General features: G+C 39.3%; 1 long non-coding RNA gene across 1 annotated transcript in view; it reads right to left on the bottom strand.

Moving 5' to 3' along the window:
* Positions 1–2881: 2881 nt before the first annotated feature.
* The window catches only part of LOC111944874 (uncharacterized), a 32267-nt gene continuing 16784 nt past the window's right edge, over positions 2882–18364 (bottom strand). Inside the window, exons 4-5 of the long non-coding RNA XR_015283000.1 lie at positions 15881–15969; positions 2882–5540 (exon numbers count right to left, since the gene is read on the bottom strand). This is a non-coding gene — a long non-coding RNA (uncharacterized LOC111944874). The remainder of the gene's footprint in view (positions 5541–15880; positions 15970–18364) is intronic.

Genomic DNA, 18364 nt, shown 5'->3' with positions numbered 1-18364 from the left:
AATGCAGAATGTGTGAAAACCCCAGCTTTCAGTACAGAAGGGAAAGGGTCTGCTAGCATTCAGGATTAAAAGAAAAAAAAAAAAAAAAAAAAAGAAAGTAGGAATGCTTTAAAATGGAGGATTGAGGACAAGGTGACAGATGCAGGGGAGCGTGCCAGTTGGAGTGACTTATTATTGAAAGGACAAAACTGAAAACACTCTGTATGCCTGAGAGAAGATGGCAAAATCCAAACAGCAGACAACAAAGATTGGTGCAAACACTCAAAAGAAGTCAGACATAAAAACGGGGGTCAGATCAGTACTGCACATGAAAGTGCTCTGTGTGACTGCTGGGAGTCTGAGGATGGAAGTTAGTGGACAGGAATATTTGATTTTTAATGTCTATAGTAGTAAGCATCTGATAGAAAATAATTAGTGTGATAGTGTAATACAGTGAAATTCAAACATATCTGAATAAGAGAGAATATTACACCATTAGAGGAGCAGCAGCGTTTGTTAAAAGAAAGCTCAGCTTCGCATTGGTAACAGACAGAATATATGCTGTAAAATCAATTTGGGTTGAAATTTCCCATCAGGAAGGAACAACAGTTAAAAAAACAGCTGTCAGCCTGGGAAATCAGCCTGGATAATCCAGAGGATAGCCCCCGCATCCCAAAGCCGGTAGAACCAGCAACGCTCTGTGCATGCATGTCCCTTTCTGTTGATGACAAGCGTGGGAGTCTGCCTGGAAAACTCTGACAAAATATTTACCTGTTCAGTGGGTAAAGTTCAGCATGATAAATCCACCTCATGATCGAGGCTGTGCTTCTGGTGACTCACACAGAAGGTGACAACAGCTGCAAAACATCCTCAGATTAAAGGCTGCAAGGGTCAGATAGGTGCAAGGGGAAACTGCAGCTGTCTGCAGGGGGATTAGGAGAAGTTCAGAGCATGATATTATTCAGAGACAAGCAGTTTGATAGTTTCAGTTCTTGGCCCAACTAGTCAGATGATCCACAAGAAGAAAAACTATTCTAGATTTAATCCTGAGCAGTTTAAAGGAAGTGTTTCTACATATGACTATGGAGGACTAGTTCTGTAGTAGTCTAAAGTATTCAAATACAGTATCCCTGCAAAAATGGAAAAGGCACCAACACCCCAAATTCAAGAAGGGACATGCTTGCAAATGGTGAAATTAGTCAAAGATAAATGACAAGATTCATAAAAAATTAATTAAAGGTGAAGCTGTATGGCTTTATATGTGAGGGAGTAAGTGTGGCTTGTAAAGGCTGAAGTCACTCTTCACTAATGAACTAAACATTGTTTATCAGAAGCTCATTAATGGCATGTATCAAAATGAAACAGAAACCATGATTATACCAGCCTCTGAGCCACTGGTGAAACTGTATCCGAGTATTGCATGGACTTTGGCTCCACTGATACAGTATAACTAGAAGCAGAGCAATCTGAGAATGGAAGCAACACCTAGACAAGGGAGGAAATATTACAGATTATTTTCTTTTATATTATTCTTCAGCATAGAAAAAAAAAAAAGGTGGCTAAAAGAATTTTATTGGATATATGTAAATCATTAATGATATAGAATGTAAACAGTTATTTTTACATAGCTGTGGGGCATCCAAAGCTTAAAATTATCGGAAGATACTTTTTCATACAATATGTGTGATTAAAATTACAAACTCATTGCTAGAGTGTGTCACAGAGACCAAAAGCATAGAAAAATTTAAAAAAACTACCAGACATAGATAAGGCAGATCCATCACATCCTTCTCAGCATCCAGTGTCAGAGACTGAGCTGGACCAGTGCCCTACCTATTTGGGGGTTGCTGTTCTCACATTCTAAGCAAAGCAATTTTTAAATTGCAAGGGAAAAACACAAGATATTATTCTTTCTACCTCTACCTATCAAATAATAACCTTTGATTATTGCAAGCCACGCTGGATTACAAGTAAAAATTTCAGGATGAACAGCTCCAGCTAAGTTATCATATCCCAGGGGTTCTCGTTTGTAAATGGAAAATGAATATGAATACCAAGTCATTCTAACCGAGTGAGGTGCAGCAGCTCTCTGTCAGGTTGTTTTAATGAAGATAAGTATCTTTAATTCATATGAAATGTCTCCTTCAATGTAAAATTTGATTATTTCTACTTCCACCTTCTTTTATAATGAGGATTTGGTAAGAAAAAGTGTTAATAGAATAGGGTCATTTTCAGACTGATGTTTCCACTTGTCACAGTTACTTGAAAAACACAGATAACAGGGTTGTCCTTATCTGCCTTTCTCTGGTGCTCAGTGTGTGAGACACTGTGGGCAAAGAAGGATAAATTTAATTAAGCTCCTTGAACAACAGCATTCTGTCTCAGTAAACATTAACACTTCCCCTTGTGCCTGAGCAAACACAAAGATCTGGTCTCGGCTTGGGAATAATTCAGAGTGCTAATGCAAACAGCACAACTACAGCTATTTCTACAAATGGTCCTGAAAGGTTTTCTAGCATGTGTTGATCACACTTCTCACTTAAGAAGATAACTTTACTCTCTTATTCTGTATCTTATGAGCAGAATCTTCTGTGTCAATAAGTGAAACTATTTCTTTGGGATCAGGAGAAGAGGATCTAAGTAGACTCTAGGTAGTCCATCCACAGTTTAAAAAAAAAAAAAAACAAAAACAGCAACAACAAAAAAATCCCCAGTGGACAAAACCCAAACCCTCAAGTAATTAGAATTATATCTGTAGTTATTCCCCACTTCAAGACGAAGTTCAGATTTTCATAGCTCCACTACCACAGTCTGGAGGGGCTAGAGTTACTTTTGTCCAAGTCTGTATCAGCCCAATCTACATTTTACACAGAGAAGTAAAAGGCACGTGTATACAGATGTGCATGGTTATATGTAAGTTTGTTTATTGATCAGTAAGGGCCAACATCCACACATGAGCATTGTCTGCATCTCTGTGCCAGTCCAGCCACTTGCTCACTCTGCCCCAGCAGACCCTCCTCTCCCTCTGAGGGGCTGTGTAACACTCCACTCTTCAGAATTCCCTTCATGTTGTTCTTTTAACTGCTGACTGCTGTTTGAGGTGGGGGTCTAGAGGAACTGCACAGGAATTATCCACCCTCATTCTGTGGAAGTGCCACATATCTCACATGTTTGGAACTCCTGGGTCTCTTGGGGAAGAATGGCTCTGCTCAGGCCATGCTCAGAGAGGAAAGTATCACAGCCATGAACTCATTCACAGCAAGAGCATTTGGGAGCTACAATGTGGTAAAGTGTCACCTGACCAGTGGCAGCACAGCTCAGGTCCTGGGGACCTGCTGGAGTGTCTGACGTTCTTCCCTAGGGATTTTAGGCCAGGGATCTTTGGAGCACTGTGGGGATGACTGCATTGCACATTGGCCCAGTGATGCACCACAAAAGCAGCAATTTTTGCTTTTTAATTAATCCATGTTTAAACTCAGCAGTTCACTGAGTAACGTGATTTCTGCTGTTGTTTCTTATGCCTTTGATTACAACGGTGACAAAGAAAGCTGAAGACCTTACTATATTGTCAGTATTTCTGTAAAAGGAAACCAAAGCACCTGCATCTTTTGCACTGGAAGACATCAGGCCTTGACTTGGTTACTTTCCTTGATACATTTTATTAGTTCTATTTCATCTGAATTGGATGCCAAAAAATGCAGATTTACTTGCTGAGTTTTTATGCTTGCCATTTTGTGTTCTACTGCTAAGTGTCAAATTTCATTTTGCAAAATCTGAAAACAGGGAAATGCTTGTGTCCGAGGTTATTTTTCATATGAAATATAGGATAGTTATGTTATTTAAATAAGTCTTTGAAGTTTCATGAGCATTGAAGGCTCAATTGACTGAATTAATGTTCCATTCAGTCAGCACATCACCCAGCCCTGAGTCTTCCTGACTCCAAACTATGCCTTGTTTACAAACATATACATGTTCAGCAATAAGCCTTTTTGGCCTATGTGAATTTTGCGTCTTTTAGGTTCTGCGGGAAAGCGCCAGCTGGTTTAAAGGATCCCTATTATTTCACTATCTTTGTTTGCAACTGTGTTTTGTTTCCTCTTAGCAGCCCCACTCTCATTCATCACGTTTCTTTTGTTCCCTTTTATTATCAGGCCGTGCTCTAACAGAACGTGAACTAAACACCAAACGCCCCTTTGCCCTTATCGTTATCATCAGGATCAGTTCCCTTTACATTTCCACATCTGACCAGCCTTCCTGAAACTCAAAATCATATTACAATTAGAAATGCTCTAGATGTAATGCACACAGGAACTTCCTATTCATATTCACAGAGCTGTGCATTTTGAACTGAGCAAACAAACAAGTCACTGCCTTTGGAGTGCTAAATTCAGGGACAAGGAAGGGTGGACTGTGATCTGCTCTGGGATATGTCCATTTTATCTGCCATAGTGATAATTTGAAAAGGGATTATTGATCCTTATAAACCACGTGGCAGGTCTCAGCTGTGTTTTGCACCTGGACATGTCTGTTTGACTATTATCTTAGACTGAAAGGATTTCAGGTTTTCAGCTTCCCCAGAAAATGGCCAGAGATGGTGGGGGAGGGTTATCCTGGGAGTAGGAAAGTCACACTGTTCTCAAGATCTTCATTTGGAGATTGGGTAGTTAAAATGTACTTTGTAACTCAAGTGTATATGTCTATTTTTCCTTCGCTTTCAAGACTTCCTTGTGCAGACCTATTTCCAACAATGTCTTGTTTCTTCCTGAAGTCCCAATATTAGCTCCAGCATTTCATAAAGATGAGAATGACCTGCCTTTTCTTCAGAGATCGACAGAGAAAAGAAGCTGAATGTGTGCTGTCTGCACCTCTTCCCTCATTAACTGTGCTGGTAGTACGAAATCTTCCATTATTTTCCTTCCTTACTGTAAACCTTGCTGTAAACTTCAAGAGGGTATTTTGATAACCTTGACAATCCTCTGAGCAGATCTTGCTGCACCTTCAATCAACTCAGTGCACAAAATGAGGCAAGCAAATATATAGAGTTTGCAGCTATGATTGTTTGTAAGTATAGAGACTTCCTGTCTTTCAGAACCTATGGAGAAATTCAAGGCGAGCAGTTCTTTAGAGGCTGATGTTTATGTTCTCTCCTAACCCGTTGAGATTTTGTGTAACATTCTTCTTAGGCTTCATATTTCTATAATGAAAAATAAAAATAGATTCTAAGTACATTCCTTATTCCAGATGCACAAAAAGCTGAGTAGGAAATCTGCAGATCATTGCGGCACATCCAAATCCTTGTATGTTGTTTCTCATATAGCCTTTCTTTTCTGATAAAGAGCCTTGTGTCTAATAAAAAAAAAATCTGTACAGTTATTGATATCTTTATTTCTTTCTTTTCAATTTTTTAACAGATTAAGATTAGGTGTGAACATTCATGAGCCAAATTTCACTTCCTGTGCCGGTATTGAATTAACAAGAGGGAACTGAAGGAAAACAGTAGCTGGGATTGAAAGAGGTCGTGACTTCTTTGTGATGAAATAATACAAAACCTGGAGTCTCACCTGGCAAGAGAGAAAATGACATAAGGCTGATCCTGAGGATTTAATCATTTTCCAGAGCATCCCTTTGCATTGCTGTGAACCATGCTATGCTGTGCAGTGCTGGTATCCTTCTGACTGGGGGATCCTGCTACTGCACATCACGCGCTTCTTCTGCAAGATAGTTTGCAAAGTTTTACACAGAAAGTGTAGAGCCTAGGATGAAAGTTTTGTTCATTGTCTCTGACTTTGTGTGTCAAGCCAGAAGAGACTTATGGAAGGTATTTGAATACATTGAACCTGGTGCACAAACTAGCTTTCAGTAAGTAAGAGGTACTGGCACTTGTAAAAAAAATAATATGAGATTATTTCTCATACACCCAGAACATTCTGCTTTCTAATTCTTTTCCTTATCTCAACGTTTTACTCATTACCCATTTGATACTTGAGGGCTGACTCAACTCCATGTCATATAAACTGAGGAAAGAGATTATACAATGTGGTTCCCTGTGTTTCTGAGTCAAAACACCCTTTGCCATCAGTGAGAACAGCATCGTATCATATTCCCACGACAGACTGTGATGACAACAGGATTACAATCTGTGGCTTAGGATAGGAAAGAAATAGTGGAAGGAAAAAAGTCTTAAGGAACAGATCCTGTTTTCTTACAGCTAATTTTAACAGCCAAAAAATAAAGCAAAGTCATGAGAATTTCAATTTGAGGCATACCTGACATTTTTTCCTAATGTTTTTTTTATTTCACATTTGTTACAATCACTAAAGCATCAAAGTTGTGGTTTGCAGGCTGTGTCAATACAACTATATGTGTTACATTTTTATAATTTTATTAAAATATTTTATTTTTTTATTATATCAATAAGCAGAAATAAGAAATCAAAAAATGGAAACTTAGTTAACTGAATCTAAGGTAGAAGCAAAAAAATACAGGCCTTAGACCTGTAATTAAATCACGCCTATATATCTCCTCTAGTTAACTTCAGTGAAGACCAGTACTCACAGGGATATTGGAGCATCTAAGGCAACAAAAACTGAAGCTGGAGCTCTGTAATGTCACAAATCAGGAATCATATTTTTACCTTCTCAGCCATGCAGAAATTCTCAGAAATGCCCATTCAGCTTCTTCCACTGCAGACTTATTTACATTGGGTCTTGATTTAAAAGGCTTTCTAGTGATAGTGTTTCATTTGAGTGTGTCCCGTGCTTTAATGTTTATTCTATTAATTTAATGTTTATTATCCTGCTCAGCTAGCTTAGACATGTTAGAAATTAACATATTTTTTCAAACTTAGTAAAACCAAATCATTAATTCAGATTAATTCCTCAACTGCCACTGAGGAGTAATTCTCAAGCCATTGTTTCTCATGGAGGATCAGTAACTGTTCTCAACTCATGCATGGCTCCAGTGTTGGGGATACTTCTCAGATTTTACAGTTTCTTGAAGGGCTGGCTTGGTTCCTCTAGGACAAAGAATTCACCTTTAATTACATGTTTGTGCTTTTATTGTTCTTCACCTGATTCACATGCTTGGCTCACATATACCAGCATTTAATCAACATATTTTAGCATTTCTCATCTCTACTGGGGACACGCTTTGTTTATTTTAGTTTTTCCACTTAGTATTATGTAACCCTGAGAGCTGATTGTCTCAATTAACAGCAGTAAGAGATTATACACGAGAGTTCTAACATAGTAAGAATGAGTTAAGCTCACACACAAATGCCTTCAAAGCTCTGTTGTCTTAGAAAGATGTTGTCAAGCAACCAAAGTCCAAAATAATATAATGCAATATTTAAGCATATCTGAGCATATCTCAGCTGGAGATGAATTTTTCTACATGTTTAGCTCTTGTGGACAATTTTGGTAAAGCATCAGAAGTGTTTTACAAAACAAACTGTAGAAGGACTGTAGGATTTATTTTAATAATTCAGTTGAAAGAACTGCTGCTTAGTTTAGAACAAAACCAAAGTAATTCTGCGACTTTTGTTCATCAGGTTAAGTGATGCTTTCTCCAGCTTCTGGAACAGGTTACCCAGAGAGTTGTGGATGCTCCATCCCTGGAAACATTCAAGGTTGAGTTGGACTGGGTTCTGAGAAACTTGATCTTGCTGAAGTTCCTGATCATTGAAGGGGGGTTGGACTAGACTACCCTTAAAAGTCCCTTCTAACACAAATTTTTACATGACTCTATGAAGCAGCAAGCTTTTTGTTGTCATTTTTCATTAGTTATTGTAGTTCAGAGAAAAAAACCTGCTTGCTGATTGTCATTGTGTGACATGACAAGAAACAACCAAAGGTGGTTGTAGCTCCTGTAGTAAATGTCGGAGTGCACAGAGCAATCCTGGGCCTCCCCAGCAGTCTCCTGTGGCCATACTGTGATATCTCCTCAAACTTCCCTTTAGTGGTTAGTTCAAACTAGCTGTAGCAAGCCTATTTCCACACTGAAGGAAAAAGTTATTTAAATAATCCACTAACATCTGTGTGGTTTAAAATCCAATACAGTAAAAAAGATAACTAGTATTTGGTGCAATCTGAGAGCAAAATGCCCTGCAGCAACAGAAGAAAGAGTTCTCAAATCACAGTCATCAATAACATCAACATCAATTAAGATATCTGGGGGAAGGCCTCATATAGGTATCATAAGTAATAACTGTGGAGATATAACAAGACTGGTAATGCAATTAGTGCCAAGATACATAGTAAGTGCTTTGCAATCTGCTAAATTTTGTAATGTTTAATTCACCCTGAAGATCAGAAATAAGTGCTGGGGAAGAAAAACTGTGGAGCAAGGAAGCAGTAAGGTCACAGTACATCATTAAACAGTGATTATACTAAACCCAGAAATGTTGCTTTTTTTGCAGCTCTTTAAATGCTTAGAAAAATCATCTGTTGACTCACATGAGATCAGGATGCAAACACAAAACCTGCTAATCATGTAGCTGAAATGTATCTAATTGACATTGTCTTCCCAAGAGGAAGCTGCAAATGAAATAGCCAGGGATGTGCTCTGGGTGTTGGTGAGTGTGGCAGGCACTGAGGAATTGGCAGCCCCAGGCACCCACCACCACAGTGGCACGGAGAGTCCCCAAACCTGCTTCCTAAAAACCTCTGAATGAAGCTCAGAATTCCTCTGCATACTTTAGTGGTATAAAAGGACCTGTTCTCTACTCAGACTGTGTAGGCAAAAAGAAAAATATAAACCACAACAACAAATTTTCAGCTGGCACAGAAATTTTCTTTTTCATTTTTATAAAATGCAAAAATTTCATAACATGGGAAAATTCAAAGCAATGCCTATCAAATTTATACCTTTTCAAATATACCACCATAGAAATGTCACACCTAGGATTTTAAAGGAAATAACTGGAGAGTTTTTTTCATTACTAGCACTAATATTTAAATGTCTATTCATTTGTAGTATTAAAAAAATGGGAAAATATATGGAACCTGATAGGCAAAACACTGGAATGGTTTCTATAAGGATGTAGCAGCAAAGAAGTAAGGGTAGAAACATTTTCAAGATGTGTCTGCATCTCCTGGGTGATGTGATTTAGTGGTTTAGGGCTTACAGTGGCATTGCTAGGTGAATGGTTGGACTGGATGATCTCTTCCAACCTCGGTGATTCTACAATTCTGTGAAAAATGCAAGTAATCAATGCCATGGTTTCATAGCAGGTAGATCTTAAATCAGATTTCACTGTCTTTGACTTAACTACAGTTTGGACAATAGTGACAGTATGTCAATAGTATCTGCTTGGGTTTTGGCTAAGTATATATAGATGCATATTTAGTATATTGATATGTATTGATATATATTAACATATTTCATTTATATTATTTATTTATATGTTTAGATCTAAATGTTTTTATCTGGTGAAAAAAGGCAAGTGCTAAACCCAGAAATTTACAGACAGATCCCAAGGTAGATGAGAATGGAGATCTCCAATGAATTGGGCAGGTTTTGATAGGTTTTCCAATACTCAGTTTCTGGTCCAAGACTATTCAGCATTTATGTTGATGGCTCACAGGATAAGTCACAAAGTCTTTGCTGGCAAGATTTTGGATCTCAGAAGATTGCATTGGTAATGTGTACCAGGAACCAGCTTCTTAGCTCTCCGGATCTGCTGTGTACATGCAGCAGGGTTTGCTCCAACATCGGCAAAAGACAGATCCAGTTGTTGGGGGGAAAGATGTACTTCTACACATTTTCAGTGTAAGAGAATATGCTGGAAATTAGCAGCTCCTTGGAGAGGAAATGGGAAAATAAGAAAGACAAATCATGGTGCTGTAAGGAAGGAGAGGTCATGTCAGGATGAAGGTGGCAAGTGATGGGGCAAACTTGCCCCCCACACAGCCCACACTGCACCAGCCTTGGGAAGAGATCCACAAGTAATTCAGAGATTAGAAAAAACCTTTCACAAAATTAAGGTGTGAGGTGATTGGAAAGCCATGTCTCATAGGGAGAAGCCACAGTGGTTTCACCCTGGGAAATAGAAGCAAAATGTGGTTCAGGAATTTCCCTCTGAACTTAGCTGAACAGAGAGAGAAGTGAATGCCTGAATGCTCCATCCAGGAGAGAAAGAGATGCTGCTTTCATACTTTCAAGTGAATTAGCTGTCCCCCTCTTGCCTGTGGGTGTGGTAGGGAAAGCTCTGTGTGTCTGTATGTGCATTTGAAATATTGAGGATCACCCTATATACCCACTGGTGGTACTCTACAGAGAAAAGGAAACTTTCTGCCATGCTTTTAATACTTATAAACTCTCTGCAGCTCTGCAATGGGACAATGATTATAATCAAATTTCATGCTTCAAGGCTTCAGGGTCAGGAAAAAATAACACCCTCCATGCCACCATCAGAACATGCTCCAAATACCTTAGGGGCCTGACAGGGGAGCCTTTTCATCTTCTATGAGCTCAGGCATGTTGAGGACGTTGGGAACACTCTACCTGTCTGTTCATGTGGAGATGGTTTTACTGCCTGAGGTCATACAAAACATGCTGCTGGGTTTTGGAAAGCAGGTAATATTCAGCCTATCTAAAAGGCAGAAGTTTGATACCAGGTGTCCTGGGATCTGCAGGTGAATTTATCTGGCACTCTGATTTGGACTTAATTTCTGTGAAGGAATTTACAGAAAATAAATTCCAAACTAAAGCTGAAAATATTGTCCTAATTAAGAGGGAGTCACTGTTAATACAATTTTTGGGCTATGCCAACTGAACATTTTTAATATTCTACTTCTGCACTTTATGTTCCACCTTTAGCAAGGCAAAACTCACAATACAACTATAACTGATTTCATAGCTAAAGTGCTTCAAAGAATATACATAAAACCCATGATCTCTGGAACTTATTATCTATTGTTTAATAACATACTGAAAGAAGTTTTAAAGTTTGTGTTTGCAAAATAAATTTGCTTATCCTGCTATAGAGTACTTTCCCCAGTTTTAGTCCCAGTAGCAGTCAATCAGTATCAGTCAATATTAATTGACTAAAATGAAATGGACATGTAATGAAAGGAGTCTTCCCAAATATAATACTGTGCATCTGAGCTGAGGATTATGAAAGCAGACATTCAGACCTAGTGATATACAATCTTTCTAGCCCCCTTCTTAACTAAGGAAACAAAAAAACTTCACTCAGTGTGTGCAATTAAGTTTGCAAGGAGAGTAGCAAAGCTGGACCAAAATATAGTGGTTATGCTTTGGTACAAATTGCCCAGCTCTGGGTAAGTATTGTAAATGAATCCCCAGTTTTGCTTGTTCATCAAGTTGTTGTTTAATTTTAGCCTAACTTATCTAATTTTAAAATACATTACTTATTTCAGAGAGGAGAGAAACCTGACTCTACATCTGCAAAGTTTGTAATAAGCCTTCCAAATGGAAAAAAGCTGTTAGCTCAACTGTGCCAGGAAGGAATGGTGTAGGGACTTTCAAGTGGCCATGACTGAGGAGGAGGGAAGGAGAAGGAGGGATGGAGAATAATGGCACACTGTGGTGGAAGGCAAGCAAATGATTAGAGTGTATTCTGAGAAAAAATGAAAGATCAGCACCAGGATCCAGTTTAGTGACCAGGCTTGGGGAATGGGTGGGCTCCAAGGCGCAGAGCCGTGAGACACCAGCAGGTCAGGGCACCATCAGGCTATGAGCTGCAGGAGACTGATGACCCTAAAATGCAACACTCCAGAGCACAGGTAATATGAATGAAGTGAGTTGAGAAGGCCTTGACCTGACATGTTACCCAAAATGTCTGTTTTCTAGTCTCCCTCGTATGCCTGCAGCAGGTAATGACAGAAGGCACCAAAGCTAGTCGAGAGAATCTGCCTAAAGCTATCTGCACCACTGTTCAACCCCATCACCTCTTCTTTAGAGATCCCATGCCCTCAATTCTTCCCTTTCCTGTTAATTCCTTACTCATCTCTCCCCTGACCTTACCTGACTCCTGCCCTCCATATGGCCTCATCAAGCTGATGTTTTTATAGGCCCTTTACCCAGTCCATGATGCTCTAGCCCCAGTGGCAGATGGATATTTTGTTGGGAGACAAGAAGGGAAAACCTCTGGGTGTATCTTCAGGATATAGAAGTGAAGGCTAGAAGAGCAAATGTCTTTCTCATAAGCCTGTGGCTACGTGGCTGCAAGTTACACTGTATAATGGTGGGCAGCTCTGTTGAGCAGGAACTACTGGGTAGGGAGAAGAGCTATTTAAACTAAAATGCAAAGCTGGCACAGAAATGGAAAATAATAACACATCTACAAATTAATTTGGGCTGGAAATTAAAAACTCTCTAAGTTTCAGAGAGGCACAGGAGGAACACAGGTAACACATCCAAGTAACTATTGTTGGAATAAAAAACAGTAATTTGGTTTAAAATTACAGCTTTATCATTTTATGAATAGGATTACTTTACCTAATTGAATTTACCTAATTCATAATTATATATGAAAATATAAAAATTAGGCTTCATGGCATACAACCCTATGCAAAAAACCTATTCAGACTGCTAGGTCTTCAAGGTAGCACTGGTGCCACACTTTTTCAGTGTCAATATCAGTGACTGTAGTAGAACTTTCTATATGCTGCTGTATTTAAAAAGGAATAACCCGAGGGGCAGGGAGGAGAATTAAACAGGAAAAAATAAGTGTGAAACTCAGAAAGGTTATTTGATTTGGAGGACATACAGAATCCTGTCTTGGGAGAAGAAGTTGTGACATTTCTGGCACCTCACGGCAGTCAGTTTGTTTGCTGGGGCTGCCCCGGCCGCAGCCTCAGCCGGCTGCTCCATCTGTAAGAAGGAAATGCTTCACTCATGGTTGTTTGGTGCCATCTATGGCCAGAGACTGGCTCCCACACTCTAGGATCCTTTTAGGAAGACAAGCATGCATATGGATGAGTTTCATGAGATCAGCAAAGACACTGATACACAATTCACTTTTATATCTGTCCATGGATATTAATGTCACTTCTCTGCCAAATGTTTGATGCTACATGTGAACTCCTAAAGGCTGTTAGTACCTTCTGGAACGGTTAAATACTTTTCAGAGTATTTAAGCCTTTATATGCAAAGCACAGAATATTAATTTGGGGTATGGAGTTAGGAAACTTCATAGGAAGTTAGTAACTTAGTTTCTTTTTTACCGAAAAGAGGAAACACAGCGCTAGGGAAGGTACAGCGTTTGTTTTTCAACATAAGTGATACATTCATTATAGATGTCAGTTGCTGTGTCTTCCCCTTTTTCCTCCCATGCATACTCAAGGACAGCCAGCCTTCAGTGCCACAGCCAGAGACCACTGTGTTGTTTTAGGAGTGCTGTCTGGCCATGCCCATGGCTTTGCAAAGACAGCTCTCAGATGTAGAAACCACTGAGTGGACAAGCCCATCCCCAGTCGTGCTGCAGTGTCTATGATCTGTGTGGTCTCTTGGCAGGCACTGCTGGCAGTGCTCCCTATTGACTCCTGACCCAGCAGCAGCTCCTGTGAGGAGAACACTCAGTGCTGCTGGCAAGGGCATGTGCACAAGCCCAACACTGCCTGGGGACCTTGCCCATCCCAAGACAGAGGTCTGTGTCTTCTCTCTCCTCCCTCTTGGTTCAGTCCCAGGGTCTGACTATGAATTTGTCAGCAGATGTGAGACCTCCTAAAGCACCTGTGGAGAAATGTGCTCTGTAGAGCACATCACAGCTAGGACCAGCCCTAGGTATGTCTAAACAACCTCTTGAAATTGATCTCTCTCCCTCAAAGGCATACAGGGAAGGAGGTAAACACCTGCAGATAGAAGTCTGTATATCAAAGTCTACATGTGAGACAACTGTCCAAACACCCACAGCCACTGAGGGAGGACAGGAGTGGGAGGCAGCACCCATACTAAAGCAGCTTGTGCTATTCAAGATGTCCCTGCGCATCTCACTTATACACACAGAGCTGCCACATGCGACAGCTAGACCTGCAGGAGATCCAAACTCTTCTGCAGCAGGAGCTGAGGGCCCAGCAGGATGCCTAAGAGATGTTCAAAAGTCTCTAGATGTCTGTGTATGGACAACAGCAGGTGCTTGAATTCAGATGTATTGTCCTGAGCTGGACCCCAGTGACTGCATTGCCATCTTCTCTGAGCAACCACAAACAGCTTGTGCAGTCTACACTAAACAGATTTCAGAATTTCCTCCAGTTACTCATAATATTGCACCAATAATTTCTACTGATATGACTAATGGCTGCAATGATGGCTAGCCAGTTTAGGTTGTGGGAATTGCTACTGAATTTAAAAGAAGGGTATTTAAACTGGTTATTTAAATGGCCTAATGATTCAAAAATTGTCTACAGATTTGTATCTATAGTTTCACACATGTGATGTTTACCTATGCAGCACATCTCCTGACAACATAGTGTGGTTTCTGATGCAACACTCAAGTGAAGGTGTTGTGTATCTGCATATTGTGTGTGAACCAGAGAAAGGGCATGGAAGATGCATTCCTGTGTTTTGAGTAGGATCAGCTGTGTCACGTTGATGGTTACACTGCTTTAGACTGCACATGAGCTAGAATATTACTAGCCAGGCCTTCAGAATTTGAAAGCCCCTCACTATTCATGACATTTGCTTTGCAAATAAGCCCTAAATTACTTCCCTGGATTTTAGAAAATTATGATACTTAGAAAGAGGTGTGGCTTCCAAGTATTCCAGGATCAGAATGAACCAAATGCAATGAAAGAAAGTTAGTTGCCTAAACTGTGTAAGAGATATTTGTGTAATAGAAAGCAATAAATGTAGATCAGGAGTAGGAATAAAAAAAATAATAATAAAAAAGGAAATAAAAAGGAAATTAAAAAAAGGGATGTATATCCACAACACACCATATAAGAAAAGTATATAGAATATTAAAGAGAAAAAAAAGCCAACTGTGAATATACCAAAACTGGGTGCAGGGACACTGAAAGAGAGATTTCAATGCAATGAAGCTGTCAAATGACAAAAAACATTGTAGTACTAGGACCTTTTATTTCAAGGTGAGTAGATGTAACATTACAGCAGCACCTATAAAGACTTTGATGGTTTTTGTAATATCAAAAGTACAGAAAATAGGATTGGATATGGAGCTGTCTTGAGTGTCTGAATTTTGTCAGTGATGGTAAAACTATCCCCTAATAATCTAGTAATCATAGACATTTCTTAAGAAGACTTTTACTCAATTATCTTCTTATTTTCCAATTTAGCCCAGAGGCAGAAGTACAGCTGGACCAGACAGACCTCTCTGACATGCTGTCCTTCTTCTACCACCTGACAGAAAGAAAAAAAAAGCAGAAGAAGGAAAAGAAAGGTGAAAGGAATTTTAAAAATACAAATATTTCCACTGAAGTGAATTTCGGTATGGCTCAACTGGCATTATATTTTTGGATAAGAAGATCAAGAAGCACTGAGACTATGTGAATTCTTCAGATCTTAGGTCACGCCAGAAAAGAGCGAGGCAAAATTCATATGTCCCAGTTCTAACTATCATGAAAAAACAGTGCAACTTCATGCAAATAAAATGTGACAGTGAATCACTGATTGCCTGTCAGTGGAGCGGTCACATAATCTTTGTTCCAGAATGAGGTTGTTACAAACTCAGTTTGGAATTACAGGGTTTTCTGAATGGGAAAGGCAGAGTCAGTAACTGGAACCCATTTATTTATGCTTTTTTTTTCTCTCCATTTTCAAAGATCAAAAGCATAGCATTAATCATTATCGTTTGACTGTTCTGATGGCTTCATTGTATATACTCACTATCAGAAATAGTTGATGTTGAAATCCTTTTACAGGATACTTCACAGCCATTTTGATCAATTGTCTTTTTTGTCTGTAGGTGTGCACTCACCTTGGATATACATCCATACTTCACTGGATTCTGTTCATACCTTAGAGGGACCTCTTGCATGTCATTAACCAGTGCCTCAAAATGCAAATCTAAGTGAAAACAGGAAAATCAAAAGTATTCCTTCAGTATCATCAGAGTATTTCCTGTATTTAACCTTTAATATATATATTTTTTAGACATATTTTTTTTATAGAAAGTTTTCTAGCTCTTCTTCTGGTGGAAGAAGGTAAATATCTCATCAGCCATTAATGAGTCGAGTATGCTGCTGTCATGGTGCTTCCCCCCCACCCCCTCAACAGAGACAGAAAGAAATAGAAAATGTGAAGATTTGTAACATTCAAACGTGTCTTATTAACAGAAACTAGTACACAGCCAGCAGCCTCACTTCTGGCAAGGCACCTAAATGCAGCTATACAAATAAGCCGGTTTCTGAAGTTGAAGCAATAGTCAACCCCACTGAAGCAGAAGAATCTATCTTTTCTCTTGGCTCTTTGACAGAGATGTAGTCATCTCCAGAGCCCAGAATTATCCACTGCTGTTAATCCTGCTTCTCTTCACTGAGAAAGCAGTTGACCTTCAATTTGACCTATCTTTGACAACCTCCCTTGCCTTCAATTATCAAAATTACATCCATTCTTTTTGCAAAATCTGGATCACTAGGATCTCCCTCTCATTTGCTGCTTTTCAAAGTCGCCGATGCAGCTCTGGTTCCCACTGTACACAGGGTTATGTCCCAGAAGAGTTCTATAATTAGAACTGACCACACAGATGTGCTTCAAGAGACTGTGCAGCTGAAATGCAGAAAATACTCACTTTAAAAAAAAAAAAAAAAAGTTGGTTTCAATTTGCATCATTGCTGCTTTCTGTTGGCAGCTTTTCTTCATGGTACTGCACATCACTCTAACTCATTTCATTTGAGCAGAGGTAATTAATACCTTTTCTATTATTAAAGCCTTGGGAACAGAAGGTGAAATCCTGCCTTTGTTAAAGTCAGAGGCAGAACTACTGTGAACTTCAGTTCCTTGAGTGTCAGGCCAAAAGGGATCATTAGATTGTCCTGTATATCATTGATATTGATGTTTTTGTCTTGGACTACTGCCTATCCTCCAGATGGCATCCAAGCTGTGACTCCTAAGGGACAGAAAATCCACCGCTATCCTTGGTGGTGACATATTCCTATGATTAGTTACCAGCCCACTAAAAGTCCCTTGAATTTCATCCTGTTAAGCTTACCCAGTTTAAAATTCCAGGCACTGACTTTTTTATAGCTTTCCTTCTCAAACTGAAGAGACTTATCCCACCTATTTTCTCCAGAAAGATACCAATTTAGAGTAATTTAATCTCTCTATAAAATCCTAACATCTACACAAATTAACAACTGTGATTTCCAACCCTTTGCCAGAAATTTTGTTTCTGTGCTTTTTGCCTGCATCCTCCCCTGTATTCTAAAACAATCAAAGCACTCTGTGGTATTTCAATGTCCATCTCATCAGCTCCACCTATAGCATTATCTTCCCACACTTCTGCTGCTTGCAACCCCATTCAGGCACATCTTGTATGGTGCTGGGCTCTCCTGGAGAGCTGCTTGTCTGCTTGTCCCAAACATATGGCCATCATAAAGACACAGCTTGAGTACTTTGCTCTCAAGATGGAGTACTTTTGTTCCTTGTATAAGATTGTTTTGGGCTATATCAAAATATATTTTGGTGCAGGTAAACAAGTAGCTCAGACCAATGTGTAGGACAGCCCAGTCCTACAGTATGTTTTGTTTTCTTGGGTAGTACAGCTCTAAAGCCAGGCAGTGATGCTGCACATTTTATATTTGCCATCAGGGCCTTGGTACCTAATCATCACACTCAGGCCAAGGCAAAATAGTGATATTATTAAAGATACCTCATACAAACAATTTTTAAGGGCTTTTCTCCTAATACAATTATGCCATTATTAGTATTTCGTAATGACACTTTGTGTTTGATGTTTCTGTTGTAGCATGCTGTTGCACAATACTTCACACTTTCATAGCACCTGAGAATCTGATCCTCTACCAAGAATAATGAGTTGAGCTCCAGAAAACTACCCTGAAGCAGCCCTTGTGCTAGTCCAAGCCTCAAGATGATGAAAGGGAATGACAGCTAGGATAAGGAGTGCCCAAGGTCACTAAGAAAGTCTATGGAAGAACTGAATCTGGAAATAAATTTCCTAATTTCTTGCCTTCAGCTTTCACCACAAGACCATCCTTCTCAAGAACACAGCAGTGATAAGAAACTGAAAAAAAGAAAAAGAAAAAGAAAAAAGATAAAAGGTCCTTTTACTAAGTAATTATTTCAATATTCTGCATGAAGATATTCCCATTGATGCACTAGGGAAGGCAGAGTTTGCAAAGTGAGGCTCTTAATAGTTGGGAAATGCATGTGCAACCTGCTCTGTTTGCATTACAGTGTTTTTCTGGAAATTATTCTTTCTCTGCTCTGAATAAGCTGGAAA

The sequence above is a fragment of the Cyanistes caeruleus genome, chromosome 2 (assembly GCF_971803275.1).
Source record: "Cyanistes caeruleus chromosome 2, bCyaCae1.hap1.1, whole genome shotgun sequence".
Classification (NCBI taxonomy): domain Eukaryota; kingdom Metazoa; phylum Chordata; class Aves; order Passeriformes; family Paridae; genus Cyanistes; species Cyanistes caeruleus.
This window is presented reverse-complemented; position numbering and strand designations above follow the sequence as displayed.